The sequence below is a fragment of the Gekko japonicus genome, unplaced genomic scaffold (genome assembly GCF_001447785.1).
Source record: "Gekko japonicus isolate JY-2015 unplaced genomic scaffold, Gekko_japonicus_V1.1 scaffold325, whole genome shotgun sequence".
Lineage (NCBI taxonomy): Eukaryota > Metazoa > Chordata > Lepidosauria > Squamata > Gekkonidae > Gekko > Gekko japonicus.
Window position 1 is genome coordinate 142,210 of NW_015164674.1, and position 9,653 is coordinate 151,862.

The following is a 9,653-nucleotide window of genomic DNA, read 5'->3' on the forward strand; positions in this document are numbered from 1 at the left end:
AGACTACTGCCCTGTGGGGTAGCTTAGGCCGAGAAAGAGTGACTGGCCCCCAGGTTCATAGATGAGGGCCTAACTGCACAAACATGACTACATGTTCCATGCTGGGGATTCAATTCCAAGGCACACGGTAGTCTACTTGGATTGGGGCTGCAGTGCATGGGGTGACAGAGCTTAAGCCTCCCCCCACCCCACGTGCACCCTTTTTCTGACATGAAACTGCCCAGGGGGGGGGGGTTGGGGGGAAACTAATGTGTACTGATGGATTACATGCAGGTTACCCGAATGGGGAAATAGCACCCTTCCCCGTGTCTGTTTTAGGCTGGAAAACAAGTTGGGGAGGGAATTTGTATCCCCCTAATCCCATGTGCTGTGGTCCTGATCTGAATTAGCTCCCGGGTGTACCTGGGAGTTGAGTTCCAAGGACAGAATTCACAGTGTGTGTCTGATTGCCCAGCCCTGGGAAGGATGCAAGGGGAGATTAGCCTGCAGTTAGGCCCCTGCCGGGGGATTTGAACCTGGGTCTCCTGGGGTCCTAGTCTGACATTCTAACTATTTTACTACACTGCCTCCACCTGCACTGACTGGCCGATCTTCTACATGTAGTGGGACTTTGTACGTGTATGTGAGAAAGAAAAAGTACCCATTTGCACAAGCCCTGATGCGCAGTTGAAAGTGGTATCATCCGCAAAATCTTTATGTGTTCAGCTGCTGCCTGGCAAACATCTACTTCCAAAAACCAAGCACAATTTATGGACCGGTTCTCCATCTTACCCATAAAATTGCCTGGAGAATGATGGGCCAGTTGAAAGAACCCAAAGTTTGTTTAGTGTGATGATTTTCCAGCTGCTTTCTGGTTGGCACCTGGGCTGCCAGCAGGAAGGGCAGTCGGCATGTGTGCCAATGTGTACTTAGCTGTCTGGCGTGCGTGCGCATAGTTTGGATGTGGGTGGCGTGTCTGAGAAGTGGTTTGCTCTCTGGTTTTCTAGGCACCAGCTGAAACTGTTTCCCCAAAAGGGTGTTAACAGCCAAAGATATAAACGAAGCGCCAGTGCAATACAAGCTTTAGTGCCTTTGCAGAGGGAGCAAAGGAGTGTTACGTCAACCAGGAGGGATTTCCCGGAAAGTGTGCAAGGAGGGACTCTCCAGGGTCACCCCACTTCTTACAAGTGCCATTCCTCTACAAGTGCCATTCCTCTATCTTTGCTGGCACTTTGAGCTGTCGCCAGGGGAGCTCTGATTGACCTTAGGAGGTGCCGCAGCATGCTCAGCTGTCCAGAATGCCCTGCCTCTTGTACTACTCACTTAAGCCACATAGAAGATAAAAGGAGTCAATATTCCACCCCACCCCTGCATTTTGTGTTCTCTGCACAGGCTGTACATTCTAGCTCCCTGCAGGAACTGTTGTTTTCCCCACTAAATTCTCCCCTGGTTCTGTCACCCACTCCTTCCTCACCTGCTGTGTATCACACACCTGGGATCCTTATGGCAGCAAGCAGCTGAGAGGATGATGAGGGGAATGAGAGAATGGGCAGGTGGGAGAAATTGCAGCTGCCTTGCTTGGCCTGCCCCATCAGGGAACGTCAAAGGGCAGGGTGGGTCTCCAGCTGCCGAGCTGCACACCCTACACCGGCTGGATTGGGTCTTGTGCTTCTATTTATTTAGGACTGAAAAGTAGGTGTCTGTAATTTTTTTTATTGTTGTTGTCATTAAAAACAGCTGATTCCCTTCTAGAGCTTCTCTGGTAACAACTTTGAGGCTATTTTGAGGCCTCCCCGCAGGAAATGAGTTCAGGCAACTGAAACCTGTGTGGTGGTGGTGGTGGTGGAAGTGGGAGCGCAACACTTCTATAATAAATCAAGATCCCTCATTAAGGAGGCAGGGAGAGCCTAATTGTAATGCTACCGGCTTCTCCCACCGGGAGGCAAAGCACCACTCGGTTCACTCAGAATTCAGAATTAATGCAGTGATGAGAAGCTATAAATAGCCAACTCTTGTCACCAAGAGAAAAATCAGGGTGCAGCAAAACAGAAGTTGCTCGGGCAGGGGTTTATACAGGCAAACGCCCAACCCCACACCCTGAATTATACTTCAGTGGGATTTCAATTTGCTTCCACCACCTTTCCTTTCCCACATCTTCCTCTCTGCCTGTTTGGTATTTCCTTGTTCACAAGCCAGACGGGGCGGGGGTGGGTGGGGGAAGAGTCTTCTCTGGCGCAATACAAACAAACTGTCTCTGAGGCCGGCTCCTGGCCACATCAGGGACAGATGAGCTTGGGTACCTTCTTTAAATCTTAGGGGCTATTAATCTAGCGGGAGAGCCTTACAAGTTTGGAAGGCAGCTTTTCCAGTCTGCAAACTCAGGCAGAAAGGTTAGGAAAGACCTCTGCCCTTTGCAGTCCACTGCCTGTCAGATTGGGCAGCATTAGATGAAACGAATCAATGGGATGACTCAGTGCAAGGAATAAGAGCAGGGTGCAGTCACGAAGGGCTTGGACAAAGTTCTCTTTGCACTGACATAGTTCTGCAGGCTGGCTGAATCCTGGTGTTCACTTCACACATACAGTGCTGATCACTGCACATTCTCCCCAGGCGTACAGGGTGGTCTTTGAGTTGGGCATGGTAAAAATATGCTTACCAAACTGGTACTCACCCCTCCAGATGGCTTGTCACAGAGCAGGCACCTTACGGTGGCATCTGCCTATCCTAAGAAGCCACCCTTAAAGACAAACAGCACCATCTGCACTCTTACATGGTATCTCTCTTGCTGGATTGTACTCCTGGAGACTCAAGGTGGATGGTTGTCTGAATGGCTGTCTTCTCCTTCACGGAAAAAGAAACCCTTCCTGGTGCATTCAAACATCGCATGACAGGGAGACAAGGACAGGCTAGAACCTCTGTGGACAAATCAGTTTTGTGAGTTCAGGAGGGTTTGTGTGTTGTCATTTTTGTTGTCGACAGAGGAAGCTTTCTAATATTTTCCCCTCCCAACTTGCAATCTGGGGAAGTATAGTCCAGCAAGAAGGACATCACATAGGACGGTTGCTCATGTCCCTGGGTGCTAAGAACCTATCTGTAGATTGGTTCTTGTAGACTTGTAGAATCTATTAGTAGACAGCTTGACTGGAGAGCCACTGTGGTGCAATGGTTAGAGTTTCAGCACTGAGAGCCCTTTAGGGACTGTGTGCACTTATTTTGGATGCAGGCCTTTGGGGGTAGTTGGCACTTCAGATATATCCATGAAGTTTAAGTGCTTGTGGAGTAATTTTTATACCATTAAATCCACTGTCTTAAATGGAGGTTGGAGCTAGTCTTTTTTGCGATTAGTATTTCCACCCGCTGTAAATTGGTGACATGGGCCTTTTGAGGAGTTTGCAAATTATTTTTTTTCCTCCCGAAAGGGCTTAGTCCATTTCTTTAATGGGCTATTAATATTATGTTTATGTTCTTGATATAGACATTTTGCCCATATATATCTTTAGGAAGGAATAGGACTTTTATGTGTTAGAGACCCTGAAGAAGACCATTCAGTCAAAACACATTTTGCCTTGTATGTGTTTTTAATGGAAATGGTTTTGCATTAATATCTTTTGTATCTGTTGAAGGACAGTTGTTCTATTAGGCTTATATATATTTCGGTAATAGAGTTATCCGCCTTTTCTGGTTTACCATGGTGAGCCTGGGTTCTAGGTGATCCAGGTTGGAATCCCCACATTGGCATGGGAACTTGCCAGGGTGGCCTTGGGGGCAAGGATGTTCTCTCGGCCTAACTTCCCTCATCGGGTGGTTGTGAGGATAAAAAGGAGGAGAGGAGAACAATGATGATGTAGCTGCCTTGGGTCCCCCTTGGAGATAAAAGCAGGGAATAACAAGCTAAAAAATAACAACAGAATAGCCTGTTATTAATTTTTCTGGGCTGTGGTTCTTCAGACTGCGAGCTGGGAAATTACACATTTATTGTTCCTAACGGGGAGCTGCGGTGGCTCAAGTGGTTAAGACGCTGAACTGCAGGCTGTGGAAGGTCGGTAGTTAAGCAGTTCGAGACCCGAGTGTGCCACATGATGGAGTGAGCTCCCGTCCCTAGTTCCAGCTCCTGCCAACCTAGCAGTTCGAAAGCAAGAAATTGCAAGTAGATAAATAGGTACCACTTCGGTGGGAAGGTAACAGCGTTCTGTGCGACTTGGTGTTTAATCATGCCGGAGATGAGCACCGCAACCCTATAGTTGGATTCGACTGGCTTTCGAGCAAGGGAACCTTTACCTTTACCTAAAGGGGAGTACTCAGACTCCCTGCATGTAGAAACCTAGCATCATCAGGAAAAATGCAAGTTAGAACAATTCTTCCTGATGTGCAGCTTTCCCATGTTTTCCTGCAGGAGTGCTGAAAGATTAAAAGCTCCCATCCTGCAGTCTGAAATGGTACAGTCCAGGAAGAACTGCTGCAAATGTAGATCAGCCTTAGGACGACCCCGAAAAAGGAAGGGGGAAGGGGAGAACGGAGTTTTGTAGCATCTAACTTCCTGCCTTTATTATCCTGGCTGAAAATCGCTATTGCCCATCGATGCCTCACAGTAAGTAGGTCAATGTTTCTAGTGGAAATTCTGGCAGTGCAGGGGAAGGTTAAATGTGTTGTTGTGCATCAGAATGCATTAATAGCCTGGTGTTATCTTTAGAGGCAATAATGACACTATTACCATTTGTCAGCACAGTAGCTGACTTCAGGCATCGTTTTACCCAAGACTGTGACTGTTAGAGGACAGCATGGAAGTGATACAGAAACCCAAACTTTTGCAGACCCAATTTTTAAATGAGCCGTGGCTTTCAGATGTTAGTGAACGGGGCTTGCTGTGAGGGGTGAAGGCACTCTGCTGGCAGAAAGGTGTGATGTTGAACTCTGAAACTTCTTCCTCATGCAAAGGAAGCAAGACCCAGTCATCATTTGATCTTATTCAGAAATCTTAATGCAGCTACAATTCATGACCTTGGTCTGCCGGCTGGCCTACTTGGTTCTTCTGTATTTTCACCTGCCTAGCCAAGTATTTGTGCTTAATCAATGACAGATGTATTAGACTGACTCATGTTCTTTTTTTCTAGTTTAGGATTTTCTACCTGGCTATTTTTAACTAGTTTAGGGTTGCCAACTCCATGTTGAGAAATTCCTGGAGATGGGGGGGGGAGCCTGGGGATAGGAGGGACCTCCGTGGGGGTACAATGGCCAATAGAGTCCACCCTCCAAAGTAGCCATTTTCTCCAGGGGAACAGCTCTGTAGTCTGGATATCAGATGGAATTCAGGGACATTTCCAGACCTCACCTGGGGAATGTGGCAACCTGAATTCCTTTTTTCTGTTTGTTTGGTTGACTTGTCTACTATGTGTTTTCTTGGCTTCAGTCTTGCTAGAGTCCTTATGTATTTATACAACACGATCGATGCCCACTTTAATGTAGGCTTGGCTGCCTTGTGATCCTCCAGACTGAATGCTGCCCAAGAGTCATGCATTGCCTCCCGGCAAGTGCTTTCCTTCTTGGCACAGGAAGGCAGCCAGAACCTCTTTATTGAGCTCTAGTAGACTGCCATTCATGGATAGAGGGCTTGGGGTGGGGGTTGTTAGGTCACATGTTGCCCAAGTCTTTCCTAATGTAAACCTCAGATCCATTGTAATATGGATCTGTTATCTAGTCTCTCGAATAGAACAAAATATCAGTCCAGGAATACCTTAAGGACCAACAAAATTTTCCAAGGTATAAACTTTTGTGAGTCAAAGCTCATTTTGTCGGAGGAAGTGAGCTTTGACTCACCAAGGCTTATATCTTGGGAAATGTTGTAGGTCTTTAATGCGCTACTGGTGTCAAATTTTGTTTTACTACTACAGACTAACAAGGCTACCCAGCTGGAACTAATCTTCAGATCATATTTTTTAACCACGATTTTGATTAAAATTTAATTTAGTACTTTTGATTGCTCACAAATTCCAGAATGCAACTATGTAGAAGATGGCTTTTGTAGGCCTATATGGTCCTGTTAATCTACAGAAGATTGTTACAATCCTCTCTGAGAATTGGTAGGCCTGAAAAATGTCATCTTTACAGTGGTGGAGAGATTCAAGGGAAGGGTTGCCAGCTCTGGGTTGGGAAATACCTGGAGATTTGGGGGGGGGGTGAAGCCTGAAAAGGGGTGGGGTTTGGGGAGGGACCTCAGTAGAGTATAATGCCATAGACTCCAAAGCAGTCATTTTCTCCAGGGGAACTTACCTTGGTCATCTGGAGATCAATTGTAATAGTGGGAGATCTCCAGGTGCCACCTGTGTTACCCAAAGAGTCAGTCTCCTGATTAATTGGGGAAGTTAGCTTAAAGGCGACAGAGTGAGAGGGGATAACTGGGATTCTCCACCTATATTTACGGGATTTTTCCCTGAAGAGAACTCTCAAAATAAACCAGGCAGATGTTCCACTGGAAAAGTTTTTATTAAAAAAGAAATAGAAATGAGCAAACACACACACACACACACACACATACTTAAAACACTCAAGCTAGCTAAGAAGAAATTAGGGAGGAGAGGGAGAAAGCGATTTTGGGGAAGGCGATAATTATCAGTCTCAAGAAAGAGTTCCTCAGAGGCAGCAGCAAAGTGACTAGCGTTTCATGGAGAAGGAAAGGCCCAAACAGATTTGGGGTATGATGTGCGGATCGGAGAACACACACACAAACTGGTGGCTGGGTACTCCAGATATAGGGCAAAATGCTCCCTGGGGCAGTCTGACATATTTGCCTCAAAAAGAATAACTTGATGGGTTTTTTGGTGGTAGACAATAATGTGGGAGAAGCCTGATGGGATTCTCTGAGATAGACCATAGGCGTAAAATGGTTTTTGATGACCCTGTAAGTACTGGATGGGAAAAGCTACCAGGTTTAGTGAATAGTGTTAACTGTTGCTTAATTAGGGTAAATAGTTGAGGGGAAGTGAGACAGGATGTTTGTTGGGATTAGTCCAATGTGAGGCAACAGGTTCTTGGGAAACCCATGGTTCCTAAATTATGCATCTCTCTAGGGTGTGGAGACTGAGGGTTGTTAGTTAGCCAGCTGCTCCTTCTCACAATTCTATGTCCAGGCTTGTTCCTGCCATTTTCTGTCATTTTTGGGCCAGGCAGTGCATTACATTAATGATATTTGATATGATATTTTATGAAGAGCAAGGAGGAGGAGGAGATGGAGATTATATTTATACCCCACCCTTCACTCAGAGTCTCAAAGTGGCTTACAATCTCCTTCCCTTCCTTCCCCCACAGCAGACACCCTGTGAGGTAGGTGGGGCTGAGCAAGCTCTGACTGAGAACTGTTCTTGAGAGTACAGCTCTGAGAGAACTGTAGCTTGTCCAAGGTCACCCAGCAGCTGCATGTAAAGAAGTGGGGAATCAAACCTGGTTCCCCCAGATTTATTTATTTTTCTGATTTATACCCCGCCCTCTCCACCAAAGCAGGTTCAGGGTCCACGCTCTTAACCACTACAGCAAACTGACTCTCTTTATGATTTTCTAGCTATAAACTGCCCCTCAGCAAGAGGAGGGGTCTGACTGCTGACACCTGGAGGGTGGCAACCCTATTCAAGGGTCACAGTCAGTGTTCCCTCTAAGCTGAGTTAGCGTGAGCTAGCTCACAGTTTTTTTTAGCCTCCAGCTCACACTTTTTTGTGTTAGCTCAGGAAGGAGGGCTCCAGAGCAAACTAATTGATGCAGGAGCCAAATCGCTCTCTCACAACTTTCATGCCAGTAGCTCACAGTGTAGAATATTTGTTCACAAGACTCCACAGCTTAGAAGTACTTGATACGTTCCTTCAGTGGTGTCTTCAAAATTCATGCCATAGTTCGCTGTATGTGAAAACGTTCAGGGCCCATGCGGCTGTTATGCATCATGCTTATAAAAGTGACTCTATTCTTAAATTCTTTAGAAAGTCTCTGTCCTGAAGTCATATAACTGTACCAACACTGTAGAATTTAAAATAGCTGTTTACAAATTGTCACACATAATTTACTTCACTGGTTTCTTTAAATGCATGTTCTATATTAGAAATGAAATTGATTTGCTCCGAAAAATTCTCCTTATAAATGTAGATGTTATTGAATAAGCAAAAAAAAAAACAGACCTTTCAGTGTAAGGACTACAAAGAAGCAACAAAACTGTCAACAGAACTGGGGGGAAAACAGAGTGGTGAACCCACTCAAGCACTCAGATATGCAAGCAAATACAGTCACTTTTATACTCAGGTATTATCTCAAAGTTTACAAAATTACATACAAGGCATAATAGCCAATACTATACAATATCTCAGTGATATATAATAGGACAATACAATTTATACTGCTGATAACCCAAGAACAATCATTAGGACACTGCAAGTTACAATGCTAATCACAGTGGAACAGACAGGGTATACCACATATTTGTTGCTTGTCAAAAAAAATGTTAACTCAAAGCACTCACATTTCAACTTCTGAGGTGAAATTTCACTCTCATCCTGTATGTTTGAATTCAAAGTGCCACATTCATAACGTGAGTGGTAAAACTGGACCCTTTTGACAATTTCAAAAGTTTTGCAAAGTTGTTGATCCTGATACGTTTTATCTGAGTAAAACTATGGTAGCCCCTCACCTGGATACAGTTGATCTGACCACCTGGATCCATGCTACAGTAACATCGAGACTACTGTAATGGACTGTACATTGGTCTCCCTTCAAAATAAATTCAGAAACTGCAGATGGTGCAGAATGCTGCGGCTTTGCTATTATCAGGAGCTAGACAGAGCGCATATATCACTCCCGTTCTGAAGTCACTCCTCTGGCTGCCCGTCAGTTACCAGGCTCAATTTAAGCTGTTGACTATCACATATAAAGCCCTTCATGACTTTGGACCCTCGCATCTGCAAGACTGCCTTTCCCCGATGCTTTGCTACAATAGCTTCGCTCATCTGAGCAAGGCCCTCATCCGCAGGTGCCAACCGGCAAATGGACAAAATCAACAACTGCCTTCTCCATTGTGGCCCCCACCCTTATGGAATGGCCTGCCCGAGGAGGTCAGGAAGGCTCCCACTCTCCTGGCTTTCTGCAAACTGTGCAAAACTGAATTATTCAAGAGGGCTTTTCTGCACAAACCAGAGTCGCACTTTGCTAAATGTTTCAAAAAGTGACTTGGATAAATTATGAGGGACTGTAGTCTATAGCAGGGGTGGCACACAGAATAAACGTTGGATCATAGAATCATAGAATGTTAGAGTTGGAAGGGACCTTGCAGGTCATCTAGTCCAACCCCCGGCACTCAGCAGGAGTATACTGAAAGATAGTCCTACATACCTACAACATACCCGAAAGATGGTCGTCCAGCCTCCACTTGAAAACGTCCAGCGAAGGAGCATCCACCACTTCCCGAGGCAGACTTTTCCACTGCTCAACCACTCTCCTGATATTTAGCTGATAACGACTCCCACCCATTAGATCTAGTCTTGCAATCTGGAACAAGAGAGAATAGATGTGCTCCATCTTCTACATGACAGCCCTTCAAATACTTGAAGACTGCAATCATGTCCCCTCTAAGCCTTCTCTTTCCCAGGCTAAACATACCCAACTCTTTCAGCCTTTCCTCATTAAGACTTGGATTCCAACCCTCT